We start from the raw sequence: 18,244 nt of genomic DNA on the forward strand, positions 1-18,244 counted from the left end.
CTACTATAAGTTCTGCTTTGCTAAACTCTTAGGTAATTAGTAAAACTAAAAGGAACACTTGGAAACAGAGGTGTCCAGATCAGATTATTGGTGATATGGTAAAAGTCTTTTCAGTATATGTCTTCAAATGAAATTCAGGAAGTTTAATCTTGTCTACATGATTCAATTTGCTGAATTTTCTATATTGGTTTCAAATAATCTTTCTTCTATGCTCTGGTCATACCCAGACCTCTTTCTCATCTTAAAGTTTAGGCATATATTTTGTGATTTCCCTTTCTGGTATCAGATTGCCATACTTCTATTTATCTCGTTTGTTCATTTCATCATATATTAAAACTTCAGTAGAAGGACAGTAATAAATAAAAACGTCTCCCAGAGAGGTTTTATACTACTAACTTTCCAGAATGGAAATGCTGCAATATTGATACTCTGTCTGTACTATCTAATGTACTACCCAGTAACACTCTGAAAATGGCTTGTGTCTCGGTTAGTTTTTATTATCTACTTGACCCTAGAACCACCTGAAAGGAGAACACTTCCATTAAAGAATTTTCTGGGTCATATTTGCCTATGATAATGTCTGTGAAAGATTGTCATGACTGATGACTGACATGGGAGGACCCATTCCACTGTGAATAGCAATCCCTGAGCAGATGAATTATGTGAATGCTAACTGGAGACTACAGAAATTATTCAATTGTTAAGAGTACTTATTCTTGCAGAGGATATAGGTTTGATTCCCAGCACCCAAATGGCAACTCACAATTAACTGTCCATACTGCTAGAAGAAATCAAGTCAGCCTTAGGAAGCAAAAATGACTAAATGGTGATATTCACATGGAATTCTAGCACCTGATATCTAGCTCAAGGTCATCCTGGGCTAGGCAGCAAGACCCAATCTCTAAAAGGTGTGTATTAGACTGATAAGATGGTTCAGGAAATAAAGGCACTTGATACACAAGCCTGACACCTGAGCTCTGTCACCAAAACCTACTTAAAGATGGATGGAAAGAACAAACTCTACAAATTTGTCACCTGGCCTCTTTATCTATGCTGTGGAGCACATACCCACATACACATTATGCACACTCACACTAACAAGTAATTTTTAAAAGATGGGGACAGATGTTTGTACACTGACATAAAAATAGAAACACATCTGTGGTCACAGCCAAGTGGTTAAGGCAATAGACTAGAAATCCTTTCTCCAAGCACAGGTTCCAATCCTGCTGACTATTTGCTGGTCTGTTTAAGCCCATGTGTAATGTTAACACTCAACAGAATGCTGTTCTTCATCCTTCAAGTTTGGGGGAAGTCTCTAGTCACTGTGGTTATGAGCTTGGAGGATTGTAGTGCGGGATTATGAATAGAGATATTGCTATATATGTATACTAAAAAAAAGTGAGGGGCTGGAGAGATGGTTCAGCAGTTCGAGCACTCATTGATTGCTCTTCCAGAGGTCCTGAGTTCAATTCCACATGGTGGTTCACAACCATCTGTAATGGGATCTGATGTCCTCTGATATATGTGAAAACAGCTACAGTGCATTCATAAACATAAATTAATCTTTAAAAAGAATATAGGAAAGAAAAAATCACAGAGATCCTATCTCAAAAGAAAAAAGCCAGGTTCTGAGTTGGAAGCCAGCCTGGTTTCCAGAGTGAGTTCCAGGACAGCCAAAGATACATAGTGAAACCCTGTCTCAAAAACAAAATCAAATGATGATGATGATGATGATGATGATAACAGCAATAATAACAATAAGAACAACACGTTACATGTAACAATTATTAACTGTAGGATATAAGACATGGGATCCTTTTAATGTGCTTTGCACATTTCAGTACAGATTGAAATTTTAATTATAAATACTGGTTTTTATTACTTTTTTCTGCTTAAAAAATGTTTGAGATTATTTAGCAGTTGAGGGAACTAGCTGATATTCCAGAAAACCAGGGTTTAATTCCCAACACACACAGAGACAAGCATCTGTAACTCTAATTCCAAGGCTATCAGCCGCCCTCTTCTGGACTCCATAGGCACTGCATGCACAGGGTAAACATTAAAGGGGAAGTGGGGAGCTAGGGCGTGCTATTAATATCAAATATTTCCAAATAGTAAGGAGGTAAGCTGAGGGCTCAGAGTCTGAAAAGAAAATCACACTTGATGAAAACAGTAAGAAAAAGTTCATAAAAGATTAAATGGAAAAATGGTAAAGCGCACAATGAAGGGGATAATTTGGTGAAAAAATTAACATTTATATATGGAGAGTCTGTGTGGTTGTGCATGCTTGGCAACTCAAGGTGATTCTCATAAGTTCAAGGCCAGCCTAGTCAAATAATAAAGACCATATCAGCCTGAGAAAGATCTTTTCTCTTGATTTTAAGGGTGGGGGATTAAAAGAGGGTGGTACATAATAGAAATAAAGGTCTCTAAAAAAGGAATAAAACTAGTTTCTGAGGCAATGGGAGGAGACTAGCAGAAAGACAACTAGGAACAGAGGTCCTCTAATATATAGCAAGGTACTGAAGGCTAGTCTTGGATACATGAGACCCGGCCTCCAAATAATAAGTCATCAGAAATTAGCTAGAAGTGAAAAAAAAATAAAATAAAGCTAGTATAAAGCATAACCATGAAAAAGGAACGATGTAAGGCTGGAGGAATGACACAGAGCACTTACTACTCTTGCAAAGGCTCAGTTCTCAGCATCTGCACGTGGCAGCTCACAGCTGCCTGGTCCTCCAATTTCAGGGATCCAGTGCCTTCTTCAGGCCTCCAGGGGCACCTGCACCCATGTGATGTTTATATTACTCATTCAGACACACGAACACAATCTTTTTAGTTTTTTTAAAAGCTGTTTTTTTCCCATGGAGGGATGAACATAAAAGGTAGCACAGATATCAAGGATAAAAAAGAAAGTAATTAGTCTTAAAAATAAGCATTTTAAAATTAGAGTAGAAAATAAGTAGACAGACAGAATTTGAGAAAGCTAGAAATCCATAAAAGAGCCAAGAATATATGTAAAGGGGTATTAGAAAAGTCTCTACAAAATATCTGCACCTCATTTCTCCCAGGTCACTTCATTTTGGTTGATTTAATTCATTCAAAAGCTTCACAATATCTGACTGGAATTCTCATGCTAAAAAGTAGCTACTGCCCCTCTAAATTGTGTAATTAAATAAGTAATTGTCAAATTTACTTAATAGTGTTGCCCTAAAAAATTTTAAGGCAGATGTTTTTCTAACAATTATGCTAGTTCTCAAATGTTTTTTTAAATGGATTCACTTATCCTCTACTTTACCTATGGATCATCTACCTGTGCCTCTCCTACCTCACTTTACCCACTCCCCCAAAAAACCACCTTACATAAATAAATAAATAAATAAATAAATAAATAAATAAATAAAATAATTAATAAATTAAAAAATTAAAAAAAAACCCACCTGGCTTAGTGGCAGCCAATTTGTGAGTATACAAACTTTCAGTGTCAAGTTAGGACAGAGGAACTAAAAAACTCATAGGTAAAAATCACAAAGTAGACAGACAGACTGTATTTATTATTGTTCACACATAAAAAGATTTGACTATGGGGACGAAAAAAGACATTGAAGTAGCAGTGAAGTAAAAATATTTCTCCATGAAGAAAGTATTGGTAGAACAATTAACATGATGTTAAGGAATTATATAACCAACTGCTGAACATTTGAAAACCAAGGTCCTATTTCTGGCACAAAACCTCCTTTTGTTATTTTTGTAAATTAAATCACAAAAGTCTTAACTGGGTATGGCACATGCCTATAATCTAGCATTGGAAAGTATGAGGCAGAAGGCCTACTGAATTTAAAGTAACCCAAACTACATATCAAGACCCCCTTTTCAATTAAAAACAAAAACAAAAACAAAAAACTCTATTTTGGGGTTCAGAATCTGTCAGTGGTCCAGCACTTGCCTAAAGAGCTTGGTCCTTTCTTTCCAAATGTTATACACATAAGAAAAGTTACTTGGAGGAAGCGGTTTGGGTCAAGATAGGGTTTCTCTCTGTAGCACTGACTGTCCTAGAATTCTCTCTATAGACTAGGCTGGCCTCAAATTCAAAGATCAGCTTGTCTCTGCCTCCTCCCGAATACTGGGATTAAAGCCATGCACCAGCAAACCTGGCTAAGAAAATCTATTCTTGGCAGCACTAGAAAAATTCAATATTGGATACAGATTTTAAAAACATTATGCTAGGTGAAGATGGGTAAAATAACTACATGTCTTAGGGATTTACTACTGTGAACAGATACCACGACCAAGGCAAGTCTTATAAAAGGCAATATTTAATTGGGGTTGGCTTACAGTTTAGAGGTTAGTCCATTGTTATCAAAGCAGGAATCCAGATACTCACTGGTACAGGAGAAGTTGAGAGTTATATATCTTCATCTGAAGGCAGCTAGTAGGGCTGACTTTGAGGCAGCTAGGGTGAGGGTCTTAAGCTCACACCCACAGTGACACACCTATTCCAACAAGGCCACACCTCCTAATAGTGCCACTGCTTGGAACAAGCATATAAGCCATCACACTACATAAATACTCAGTAACTATCAATCTTTTTGTTTTGTTTTTCAAGATGTTTCTCTCTGTAACAGCCATGGCAACTATCAGTCTTAAAGTAACACTTAAATGTACTAGGCACTGATTACACAGACTGTAAATAGTGTGGAGTGTCCTTTAGTAATTAAGAGAAGGTTAGTTATACTATCACAAAACAGCATACCATATTTTTACAGAATTTTGGCATAACACTTTCTCTGAGTTAACACCTCAGACCACTATCACTGAGATTTAAATACCACTCAAATCCATGCCAACTTATTTTCAATCAGTCTATCCTCTTCACATTATTGAAATAACTACAAGATCACTTCCTTGCACTTAAGTCAATAAGTGCTTTTTAAGAACATACTATAAAGTACTTAGAATTAACAGCCTTGTAAATGTCATTTAAGTCTGTCTGCTTTTCCTTGCCTTCTTTATCTTTTTTTTTTTATTTGATATATTTTTTACTTCCATTTCAAATGATTTCCCCTTTTCTGGCTCCCCACTCCCCGAAAGTCCCATAAGCCCTCTTCCCTCCCCCTGTTCCCCCATCCACCCCTTCTTTTAAGGTTTATTTATTTTATATATGAGTACATTGCAGCTATCTTCAGACACACCAGAAAAGAGCATCAAATCCCATTAACGATGGTGGTGAACCACCATGTAGTTGCTGGGAACTGAACTCAGGACCTCTGCAAGAGCAGTCAGTGCTCTTAACTGCTGAGCCATCTCTCCAGCCCTTTATGTTTCTTTTGTAAGCACACTTCCCTAACACAGTAGTTCTTAACCTTCCTAATGTTGCAATCCTCATGTTGTGGCGACCTCCAACAATAAAATAATTTTTTGCTGCTACTTCATGACTGTAATTTTGCTTTTGTTATGAATCATAAATGTAAATATGATATGCAGGATGGTATCTGATATGACCTCTATGAAAGGGTCATTCAACCACCACAAGGGGTTGTGCCTCACAGGTTGAGAGCCACTGCCTTACCACTTGGCCCTTTCCCCAACATTTTGTGCTTCCCTACTCTTTTTCTAAGCTCCCTCCCACCCTCCACCACAGCCATGTAAACTAACCTCTTATGTGGACAGTTTAAATGGCAGGGTCTTCTCCTTCTCTCCTCCGTTGTCCTCCACTAAGAAGCTATTAAGATTTAGTTTGCCAGATCTTGGGTTTTTCTTTCAAACTCTAATAAAATTGTCCTAGTACCTATCTCCCCCAACAAGTAACATTTTAAAAAGCTTCCATTTATAAAGTCTTTCCCTGTCCTTTGTCCTGACACCTTTCTAGCTATTTTCTCAGGACCTGTCCCAGGCACACGGTCTCTTCTTCCCTAAACAAAAGTTACAGATTTCAGAAAAGCACTGGATAAAGTGGCCAGTGTCTCATTAGTACATATAAAGTTGCCACAAACATGTCTGCTATTCACATTACAAACCAACAGCCAACACTTTTAGAAACATACAGTGAGAAATACATTTTATAACCCACAACCAGAGTTGAATAGATGGCAGATGGTTCAGCAGTTAACAGCATTGATCTGTTTGAGGAGTCAGGTGGCTCACAACCACTACAAGCACAGTTCCAACGAGATCTTACAAGTTCAACCTCTGAGAAGCAACTCCACTCACATGCACATACCTACACAGAGACCTGTATATGTACTGGGTTGGCTTGATATTGCTTGTATTTTAGTGCTAATACTGGTTCCTCAAGACCAGTATTAGCATTGCTCCAAAGACCAGAGAGTCCTAAAGTAGAATCAATTGATGCTATGTGACCTGGGCCCCAAGTTATTTCCCATTGGTAAATAAAGATGCTCACAGCCTACAGACATAGGCAGGGATTAGGATTCCAGGGCTGGAGGTCAGAGGAAAACCTTGAGAAAGGGAAAGAAGGAAGTGAATGGAGGAGAAGCTGCCACCAGTTAGATTAATCTTGAAATAATGGCCATGTTGTATGGCCAGTTAGAGTTAAGTGCAACCCAGAAGAAACATGGCAAATTATATAGTAGGACTATTGGCTGGGAAACAGAAATAATAGTATAGAGGATAGATATCCCCCCAGCTCTTAATGCTGATTAAGGCTTATTACAAATACAAAGTTTGAGTGTGTCTTTTATCCAGGAACTGAATGATCAAAGGAGGGTAGAAACTCAGGATTGAGATTTAAAATTTCTACAACATGAGCACATAATTATAGATAATAAAAATAAGCTGGGCAGTAGTTATACATGCCTCTAATTCCTGCACTCAAGAGACAAAAGCCAGCAAATTTCTGAGTTTGAGGCCAACCTGGCCTCACACACGTGCGCGGGGAGGGGGCAGTAAAATGGGGTGTTAATAAAAGGAATGAGCTGTTAACTAAAATGGTCTTACTATATGGACTTTATATGAGACAGGGTATCACTATGGAGCCCTGCTGCCTGGTGCTGGGATTAAAAGTTTGCACCACATGCTCGAGTAGCTATCTTTTAAAAACCCAGAAGTGTGTGTGTTTGTTGATCAACTAATAATACTTGACACAAATGCATGTAAGGATAAAAAATTCAGTGAGCCCTTAAGAGTTGAAGCTTTAAGCCTGGATTCCTAAACAATGTTCCATAAGAACTTGGTTTAGGAGAATAATTCTCAATATTTTATAGCTACACTAAGGGTAAAGGAATCCTATCATCAAAATGTTCCTCTGTATCCCCTAGAGGTACTGTGCCTGGAGGGAATAAAACCAAACACTATTTTAAACACAGAAGAATAAACATGAAGAACAGACCAGAACTGTGTTAGGATCATAGACCAGGTTACTTACATAGTATGATTTGCAAAATTTATAAAATTTACCTCAAATAACAATGTGATTGTGAGGGAGTTATCTCTAAACTGGTTTCCGGTGGCTACTGGCAGCTATGAAAGAATCCTAATGCCATGCCATGACCAGATTCACCTAAATCAACTGGCAAAACTGATGGATGCAAATATATCAATTTTAAAAGAAACATATGTTGTTTTCAAAGAAACATATGAAGCCGGGCGGTGGTGGCGCAAGCTTTTAATCCCAGCACTTGGGAGGCAGAGGCAGGCGGATTTCTGAGTTCAAGGCCAGCCTGGTCTACAGAGTGATTTCCAGGACAGCTAGGGCTACACAGAGAAACCTGTTTCAAAAAACCAAATCCAAAAACAAAAACAAAAACAAAACAGAAACATATGAGCAACAATGACTGCTAAAAACTATAAAAAGGCATGAACCACTCTTTGCCCACTGTGTAAAACATGAACTCCCACATTGCTTTAACTTTTTCCTCTCTTTTTCCACCTTATTTTTGAGGGAGCTTCTCTCATTTCTGCCAAATGTCTACTCCAAGATAACTGGGTTAATTCTCCTCTTTCTATCTTTCATCTTACAACAGGGGTGTTGTGATCACAAACACAGGCTACTACATTACACTTTTTTACATGGGTTCTGGGAATTGTCATCACATTTCTATAGCAAACATTTATTGAGTCATCTTCACTAGCCCTTCTTTTTATATATATCCACTTTTTGAATATATATATATTATATATATATTCAAACAGCTACTTGAGGGCTAGGGGGAAGGACTTGCAAGAAGGAAGTGCAGTCCCAAAGAATTGCAGATGTAAAGATCTGTTATCATTCTCTAGCACATTCGCCTCATTTTCAACAACTGGTAGTCAGTTAATAAGTTATTTTATGTCCTAACACTAAACTAACAAAATATAGTCTTATAAACTATACTCTGTGAAGACCAGGTTATAAAATTATTAAAATAGACCTTGAAAGTTCCCTTAAGTCGTAAAACACAGATATACAGAATACATTCTATGTAAAAATCTCAGGGCCAGAGAGATGTCTCATTAGTTAAGAGTACTGGCTGTTCTTCCAGAGGTTCCCATGCCATCCACCTCCTCAGATACCAGACAAACACAGTGAATATATATGCATGCAAAACACCATACACATAGATATTAATTGATTTAATTACATAAAAAGGAGCTGTTTTTAAAAAGAAAAAAATTGCAGTCTTATTCTTTAATAAATAAGGCATTAAGAACAGTAAAACTGGGGCTGGAGAGGTAGCTAAGCAGTTAAGAGCACTGGCTGCTCTTCCAGGGGACCTGGGTTCAAGTCCCAGAGCCCACATGGCAGCTCACACTTGTCTATAATTCCAGTTCCAGGAGATCAAACACCCTCACACAGACCTACATGAAGTCAAAACACTAATGAACATAAAAGAAAAATAAATTATTTTTAAAAAGTGGTGTTAAAAAAAATAGTAAAACTGTCATCCTTAATTATGGTGTTTCCTTTGGGGTCAAGGCATGGTAAACATGAGAAGGAAAATCATTTCCATAGGGAATTGAACCTAGGACCTCAGTACTCTTAACTACTGAGAAATTTCTCTAAATTGCATAGGACTTTTTTCTCTTTTGGCTGGAGCAATGGCTCAGAGGTTAAGAGCCTCTAAAGGATTTGAATTTGATCTTAATACTCATATCAAACAGTTTATAATCAGGTGTTACTCCAGCTCCAGGGGATCCAACAGCTATGGCCTCCTAGTGCACCTTCATTCACATGAACATAATCTCACAAAAGCACACATAAATATATAATTAGAGATGAAATTTTCTCTTCTCCTCCAAGCTTACAAAAATTAATATCCTAAATTATAGAAGGTGTGTGTGTGTGTGTGTGTGTGTGTGTGTGTGTGTGTGTAAATTATTTACAGTCAGGCAATAGTAGCACACAGCACAATCTTAAATCCCAGGATTCAGGGGGCAGAACCATGCAGATCTCTGATTCTGAGGTCAATCTGGTCTACAGAGAAAGTTCCAGGACAGCCAGGGCTACACAGAAAAACCCTGTGTGTGTGTGTGTGTGTGTGTGTGTGTGTGTGTGTGTGTGTGTTACATATAACCTCACTAGAAAAAGCTTTTCATAACATATTTATTCCAGCAGCAAGATAGCTTAAATTTCTGAAGCTATCTTTTTAAAAACATGTTTTAGACATTAGAGCTTCAAGCATATCACAAGGGCCCTGCACATGATCACATTTAAATGATACTCGCTATAACCATTTTGCTTGCTACTTTAGAATTTTTTTCAATTTTCAAAATTAAGTTTTAATTTTAGTTGAAGGAGTGAAGATGTCAGTTCCAGTATACTTACTAAAGTGTATCTGGAGGACCAATAATAAGGACTTCCCAACAATAGAGATCATTGTCGTCTATTAAACCTGCTGAAAAGCCTTCCACTGGATTTTTGTTGAGTTCTGTGGAAAAAGAAAATTTCAATAAAAACTTTAAAACAGTTTTTCTCCAACAGGTAAATTAAAGAATGACCATGAATAAGCTATAAACTATGAAAACTATTAAAATGCTGCTTCATAACTATAACATTTCCATACAACAAGGAAGCCATGGGTATATTAACCTATCCAGATGGAATTGTTCTGTCTTCCTACATCTACCTTGGGATTCAACCAAAGCTCTTAGCATTCTGGGTAGGTTTTATGAGAGGCAATCAAAATGCAAATAAGGCTGATTCTCACAAGAGATTTTAGTTGAAAGAAAATCAAAAGTCAAATCAAATCAGAAATGGCAAGTTTTCTATAGCCTTTAAGACAAATCCTTAAAAAACAACCAAAAGCTCTTTTACATCAGAATTGTCGAGTTTTTTCAACTCTTACTTACATTAACATCTGTCTGATTGCCATGATGCCTTGAGGTACATTCAACTATGCAACAGGAATAGCTTTCTAAGAATAGCTGGTGCCTACAGAAATAGTGATGGTATCATAAGATTCTTCTCTTCTAAACAGTGTTCTGCCATGAAGAATAGATGATGAGGGCAGAAAATTAAGAATCGAGACAAAGAACTAGTAAGGTAGAAAAACAAAGGCCAACAAAGGATCATCAAACAACAGGTTAGGAAGAGTATAACCTTAAGAGTTTACAGAGATGGACGTAATAAAATAAGGATGTCTTTGTAATGGGCAGATCGCATGGGTTTTTCAAATAGCCTTAAGTAAGTGTAACTGACATTAGAGGTATACTATATATACCTATATAATAGGTATATATAATAGGTATACTATATAATTTGATAATTTTAATATAATTTCATCTTTGAAGGCAGGATAAGAATCATGATAGTAAGTATACACAACAATCACCAGAAAAGTTATTATTTTGTCAAGAGAGCTGAGAACTGACTGGTTCAAACAGGGCAGTGAGTAAGGACAAAACATGTTTAAGAGCAGTTCAGAAAGGACTTGCCAGAAATCTAAATGAGTACATGATTCTCATACAGTACTTGCCCATCATCAAGATAAGCCATCTAATCATGAAAGCAAATATAATACAACACAGAGTACTATAAAATGCCAAACAGTGTACTGGTAACTATGGAAGCACTAACTCCATAACTTTGAGCAATCAAAGGTGGTTTTAGTTCAACAATTACAACTTCATATAGGGCTATTAGGTCCATCTTCATTTGTCAATCTACTGGAATTTGAAATTACTTGGGAGACACACCTCTTGTGCATGTCTGAGGGTGCTTCTAAAACAGTTTAATTTGGAATGTGGTTGGAACTATTCTAAAAGGATTGTGAAACAGAATACAAGACTCATACCCACTCCCATCATTTTACTGCTGTCACATTGCAGCTATCATACCTTCCCAAGCATGACGAACTAAATAATTGATGAACCATAAACAATTCTTCTTAAAGCTGTTTTGATCAATTATTTTGTCCAACTAACAATAAAGTAATTAGTGTACATCACAACATGCAGACAACAACAACAAAATGATAAAAATAAAGAATTAAATTGTATTTTAACACAAAGAACTTCTTTTCATGGATTTTGAACACAGATTTTATAAATCTAATAAGCAAAGCAAACAGAAAAATTCTGTATTTTAAAATACCATTAAGATATGATTTGCATTTTAAACTTATTATGTTTATAATCATATACCTTTCACTGAATCCCAACTATGTTGCTAGCTACTAAAAAAGGATACACATACACACTTTAGTATTGATGGGAATGGTTCCTTTGAGGTCTACCTCAAGAACTACCCTCCTATCTTTGAAACCTTTTTAAAAATAATTTATTAAATAATCTTGACTTCTGTTAAAAATCCTATTCATTATAGCTGCAGCCTGTATTGTATTACCTAGCATTTGACTATCATGGGTTCATTGTTCCAGAAAAATATATAAGTAAGGACAATGTGAAATAGGTAACCTAAAAGTAGTACAAGGAATAGGGGTTAAAGAAGTACAAAAGAAGGGCATATAACAATCTTTAATAGCTTTAAAAAAAAAGGCAGGAAGAGCACCACAACTCTGAGGCCAGCCAAGTCTATATTGTGATGTCTAGTCTCAAAAGTTTAAAAAGGGGGAAGGGGGTGCAGCACAGAGGGACACACACATTTTATTCCAGAACATGGGAAGTAGAGGTGGGTTAAGTTGCAAAATGACCGTGACTAATAATGAGACCCTGCCTTGGAGGGAGAAAGGGAAAGAGAAAGATCTATAGAATATCTACAATGAAGAACTGGGCCTATACTGAACAAAGAGTCATAAATGAAACAAGACAAAATGGCAAAAACTGGAAAGTAAAGGCTTTTGTTAGCCATGTTAAGTTTCAACTTCATACATGGAGCAATGATAACCCTTGGAAGAATTGGAATGTATTTGTTCTTAATACATTTTCCAAAAGTAGGGCGAGCTTGGGAAATTTAAATGTTCAAAAACCAGTTTTAGAAGTTGGATAGATAGCCGGGCGTGGTGTTGCACGCCTGTAATCCCAGCACTTGGGAGGCAGAGGCAGGTGGATTTCTGAGTTCGAGGCCAGCCTGGTCTACAGAGTGAGTTACAGGACAGCCAGGACTACACTGAGAAACCCTGTCTCAATAAACCAAAAAAAAAAAAAAAAAAAAAGTTGCATAGATGGCTCAGAGCTTAAAAGATGATATACCAGGAGCTTGAGAAATGGTTCGTTATTTAAGAGCACTGACTGCTCTTCCAGATGTCCTGAGTTCAATTCCCAGCAACCATATGGTGGCTCACAACCACCTATTATAGGATCCGATGCCCTCTTCTGGTATCTGAAGACAATTACATTGTACTCATATACATAAAATAAATAAATAAATCTAAAAAAAAGAAAAGAAAGAAAGAAAGGAAAAGAGAGGAAAAGAAAAAAAGAAAAAGATGATATAGCAGTTGCAGAGAACTTGAGTTTGATTCCCAATACCCATATTAGGTGTAACTCCAGCTCTAGGGGAGACGATGCCATCTTCTGGCCTCAAATGCACAAACCCATATACAGACACAAATGTATACATAGTTAAAAAGAAAGCAGTCATTCTTTAAAAACCATGCTAGGCATGTTGGTACATACTTACAAATAACACAAACACTGAAGATACTTGATGAAGTGGTGAAATGGTTTTGAAACTAGAAAAGGTTAATGGTTGTATAATACTGTGAACATAGATATGTTTATCTACTATTATTTGTATATATGTTGTTTATTACATTTGAACATAGTATATCTCATCTTAGTTCTTAAAATGACACAAATGTATTAAAATAGGAAACACAAGATGAGATACTTATTTGAAAGGGGGAAACTTACTTAATGTTAAATTTCTACAGCACATATATGTTGTATATGTTGGGAGAGGGGCTGTCTTTGCAGAGTTATAGACTGTACTTTGGACCTTGCATACACTAGGCAAGTCTTCTACCACTGAGTGACATCCTCAGAATATATCAGGGTGTTTGCCAGAGAGGAAAGCAGGAAAACAAAGAAGCTAATATGTTTAACAGAGTAAATAGCCAACAATGATAAGTTCACTCTTCTACAGCATGGAAATGCTATCTCAATTAAGGCCATTGGGTTCAAAAAAGAGAGCCAAAACCGTCTTCAGGATAACCAGTAAAGATAACTAGAACAACACTAACAAGGTTAAGGTGGAAAAATGCAAGTGGAAATTGTTTCTCTAAGGTTTCGATAGATAGAAAAATTACAGTAGCCATAGCCACGAGCAAATGAAATTCATGCAATCAAGTAGTTTTATTTGGTTGATTTTTCAGGTTTTTTTTTTTTTTTTTTTTTTTTTTTTTTTTTTTTTTTAAAGACACGATTTTGTCTTAGTCGGCCTGAAATTTGAATGTAAACTGGCTGGCCTTACCCTTTAGCCTCTTTGCTAAGACTACAGACATATGACACTGTAATGGTTGTGGTTATTGCTGCTGTAGTTTTAAATAGGATCTTCCCTTGCAGCCCAGGCTATAGAATCAGACCTCGCTCTGAGAAATAATCAACTAATTTGGGGCAGGGGGAGAGGCATGAATCCACAAAAACTAAGAGTAAACATAATAGTGTATACACTCTGATTTCAGCTTTTGGAGGGTGGGAAAAGAAGATCCTGTCAGACATGTCTCTAAAAAGATGAGAGCATATGAAAAGTGAACAAACATGAATTATTAGGATCAATACAAATTCATAAAGTGTTTTTTTAAAAACTAGGATTATACACCAGAAAAGGTTCAGAGAAACAGTCATCTCAGTATGATGAACATTCCTAATATCCACAATATGGTCTTCTAATACAAATTTACAGCTTACAGTGAAGCAGGGTTTTGTGAAGAAATGACAGATTCTAAGTCTGAGGCATAAGGAAAAAATAAATGTGTTAGGCTCTTCTCAATACTCAATAAAACAAAAGCTATCAGTTAGAAGCCCCACTGGCTAAAAATGTTATGAGTTGAGTATTAGTATGAATAATAACCGTGAAGGATAGACAAATGTATTTCAATACATGAGTAACTAACATACACACACAAAACTAACCAGCCATGGCTGTTATAATTAGGTGCTAGTAAACCATTTTGCCATTTTGATTTGGGTCTTATCCCACAGCTGGCTTAATGCCAGCACTCAGGAGGCAGAGGCAGACAGATATCTGTGAGATCAAGGCTAGCCTGGTCTATAGAATGTGTTCCAGGACAGCCAAAGCTACAGAGAAAAAAGGATGGGAGGGAGGGATATACTTCTTCAACCATGTAAAGAATCAATCTCAGGTCAGCAGGCTTGGTAACAACATCTTTTCCACAGAGCCATCTCATCATCCAATTCTTTGCCCACTCTGAGCAAGCAATACATTATTTTGAAAACCAAAGAAAGCAGAAGAACCTTGAACTCTATTATCAAATATTGAAATAATAATTATGTTATCAAATAACATCTCTCTCTAAAAAACTCCAGTTATGCGATTGTTTATGGAGCCCCTGGGTATGGCTAAGTTGAACATGCCCAATTTTCTGAATTACTCAAACAAATTTAACTTTTCCTAACTCAAAAGACATAGTTTCTTCTTCCTCCTTTTTATCTTCCTACTTTAAGAAGCTGCAGAAATTTAAAGTTTGCCTTCTCTGGGTTTTTGGGTCTTGTTTTGCTTTTTTTCTTTTAAAGCAAGATTGTCCTCTGGCTTAAAAAATAAAAATACATTAAGCTGAAAAGTTTCACAAATGTCACTTTATTACTTTTTCTACATTTTTTAAAATTTCTATGTAAAATGAATAAGCCAAATAAATCTTTAAAAGATAAAAGTCATTATTTTTGAGGTAATCTCATGTAGCAAAACTGAACCTGTTCAAAGCTCATAGTAAGAGTCAAATATAAAACGGGGTGTGGTGGTGCACACCTGTAATCCTAGCACTTGGGAGGCAGAGGCAGGCGGATTTCTGAGTTTAAGGCCAGCCTGGTCTACAGTAGAGTGAGTTCCAGGACAACCAGGAAGAAACCTGTCTCAAAAAAACCAAAAAAAAAAAAAAAAAAAAAAAAAAAAAAAAAAAAAACCCAAAAAACAACAACAACAACAAAAAAAAAAGAGTCAAATATAAAACACACGAGAAACAAATTAAGAGAATCCCTGTTATGAATATAACTAACAGAAGCTACATGTGAGAAATTATAAGGACAAGACCTGGGATTGTAAGCAATTTTCTATAGAATCGAAACATTAAAGAGGTGAGAGATGTTTATGAGTTAACTGAATATATGAAATCTGACTAGATAACAGATATTAAGAAATATCTGCCAGGCAGTGGTGGCATATGCCTTTAATCTCAGCACTTGGGAGGCAGAGGTAAGTGAGCGAATTTCTGAGATCCAGGCCAGCTTAGTCTATATAACAAGTTCTAGGATAGCCAGGGCTATGCAGAAAAACCCTGTCTCAATAATAAACAAACAAACAAATAACAATGATGATAGTAATAATAAAAATAAACATTTTGTTTTTTTAGACAAGGTCTCACTGTCTGTCCCTAGATAGCCTGCTCTGCCTCCCTAGTGCCGCAGCACTAGGGTTAAAGGCAAAAATCATGACCCCAAACTTAGAGTACCATCTTTACAGCAGATCCTCTTTGAATCTTTTTTTTTTTAACTTTCCATCTTTGCAAGTTTCTGGTTTTCTGAGGCAAAGTCTCACTATGTAGTCCAGGCTAGCGTTGAATTTATAATCCTGCCTCAACTTAGAATTGAAATTACAGAAGTGCACCATCATACCCAATTCTTTAAACCATTAAGGTAACAGATAAAACCTTTTATCTAAATATTCTGTAGATTCTCTTAAGTAAATTATGATTTACCAAAATAATGTTACCACTCTATCACAGGAATTGCTACACATCTACTGTAATAGTGTTGAGAAACAGAAAAGAGGTGTGTTTTGTAATTAGTGTAACTACACAAACAATCATTTCCGCAACCTTCATTAATAAATCAATATTGGAAAAATACCAGTGGTGGTTTGAATGAGAACAGCCCTCATAGGCTCATGTTCATATACCTGGTTCCCAGTTTGTAGAACTGTTTGGAAGGATTAGGAGGTATGGCCTTAATGGAGGAGATGTGTCAGCAGCAGTGAGCATTGAGATTAGCACTGTGTCTCTTGCTTGCTGTTTAAGACTCAAATTCTCAGGTGTTCCTGCCACCATGCCTTTATTCAACCATCATAAAGTCTAATCCTCTGGAACTGTAAGCCCAATTAAATACTTTCTTTTATAAATTGCCTTGGTCATGGTGTTTTTTCACAGTAATAGAAAAGTAACTAATAAAGTGATATATCAACAAACAACTGCAAAAATTTTATTACATTTCTACTATAGTTTTTTTTAAAGATCCAATCTAATAATCTTTATAGATTTCTAATCAACATTAAAACTGCTTACAATTAGAATATTTTTCTTTACATTTGAGTCATAGGCTACAGTGAGCTGACTTCCTAACTGGTTAAAAAAAGGGGGGGGGGGGGTACCATGGAGCAGACAGGCAAAAAACAGTCATTCCATATTTATAAAGACTTTCTAATATTCTGCCAAAAGGATTTTCTTCCTTAGAATTAACAGGTACATTCTACCACCTACACCTGACCATGGTGTGTCAGACTCTGATAGATCATTCTCAGGTTAAATAAAGCTGTTCTGTTGTTAAAGTCATCTAAATTCTCATTCTTTCTCTCTCCATACAGACTTAAATGACTCTTATATTCTAAACATATCCTGATGAGTTTATCTAGACATATCCTGATGCCCTTTGTATGTTGTAGCTTGTGCTTAAATACAACATCATCAGCATACTTCTCTGCTGAAATCTGATGCAGCAGGAATTCCTGAGAAAAGAAGACCATATACATTATATGGTATTATATGTCAGGACTAAGTCTGCATTTCAATTCTCCTTAGTCTTGCCAAATTTAGTCATCTCATTTTTTTCCCACGCTTCATTTTCTTATCCATAAAGTAGGATAAAACCTATAGTGGTATTATAAAACAGAAAAATAAGATGTGTGCATATAAGTGCTTGAGTCTGGAAGGCAAGGACCAACAGCTGGTGGTTTCAGTTTTGTGACAGGGTCTCTCCCTGAACTTTGAGCTCACTGATTTGACTAAATTGGCTAGCCAATGAGCTCCAGGGCTGCCCCCGGCCCTTCTAGCATTAAGTCCCTGCAGGGAATCTAAACTGGGAGCCTCTCAAGCTTTGGAACAGCAATTTACTGACTGAGCTGTTTCCTCATCACCAAAAGAAGACACAAAATATTGTCCTATCTTAGGATACATGTAGAAAATGTTAATTATCCATTGTCTTCCCATAGTCTAACAAATACAATGTTCTTTAGAATCTCAAGAACAGCCTCAGGAAGTAGAAGGAGGGTCTTTGAGTTGACGGGTAGTTAAGACAGCATGGAGAGCCGGGCGGTGGTGGCGCACGCCTGTAATCCCAGCACTCTAGGAGGCAGAGGCAGGCGGATTTCTGAGTTCGAGGCCAGCCTGGTCTACAGAGTGAGCTCCAGGACAGCCAGGGCTGTACAGGGAAACCCTGTTTTGAAAAAACCAAATTAAAAAAAAAAAACAAAAAAACAAAACAAAAAAAAAAAAGAATCTCAAGAACAAGCCTATACCTTCGCTACCACCTTTAAAAAAAATACTAGCCAGCTCCAAACATCATCCAAACTATGTTTCTAATGAGAGTTGCTGTGAGCCCTCCTCCCCTGACTCCCTGCTTACAGTAAAAATATTCTAACTTCCAATATTCCTGAGTGAAGACTTTTTTCTTCACC

General features: G+C 36.7%; 1 protein-coding gene and 1 long non-coding RNA gene across 2 annotated transcripts in view; both read right to left on the reverse strand.

Moving 5' to 3' along the window:
• The window catches only part of LOC127673293 (uncharacterized), an 882,259-nt gene that overhangs the window by 257,611 nt on the left and 606,404 nt on the right, over positions 1-18,244 (reverse strand). The gene's annotated exons all lie outside the window — the stretch shown is intronic.
• LOC127672350 (uncharacterized) overlaps positions 1-18,244 on the reverse strand; it is a 73,353-nt gene that overhangs the window by 6,062 nt on the left and 49,047 nt on the right. Inside the window, exon 2 of the long non-coding RNA XR_007974968.1 lies at positions 9,767-9,869. This is a non-coding gene — a long non-coding RNA (uncharacterized LOC127672350). The remainder of the gene's footprint in view (positions 1-9,766; positions 9,870-18,244) is intronic.

This window comes from Apodemus sylvaticus, chromosome 22, assembly GCF_947179515.1.
Source record: "Apodemus sylvaticus chromosome 22, mApoSyl1.1, whole genome shotgun sequence".
Classification (NCBI taxonomy): domain Eukaryota; kingdom Metazoa; phylum Chordata; class Mammalia; order Rodentia; family Muridae; genus Apodemus; species Apodemus sylvaticus.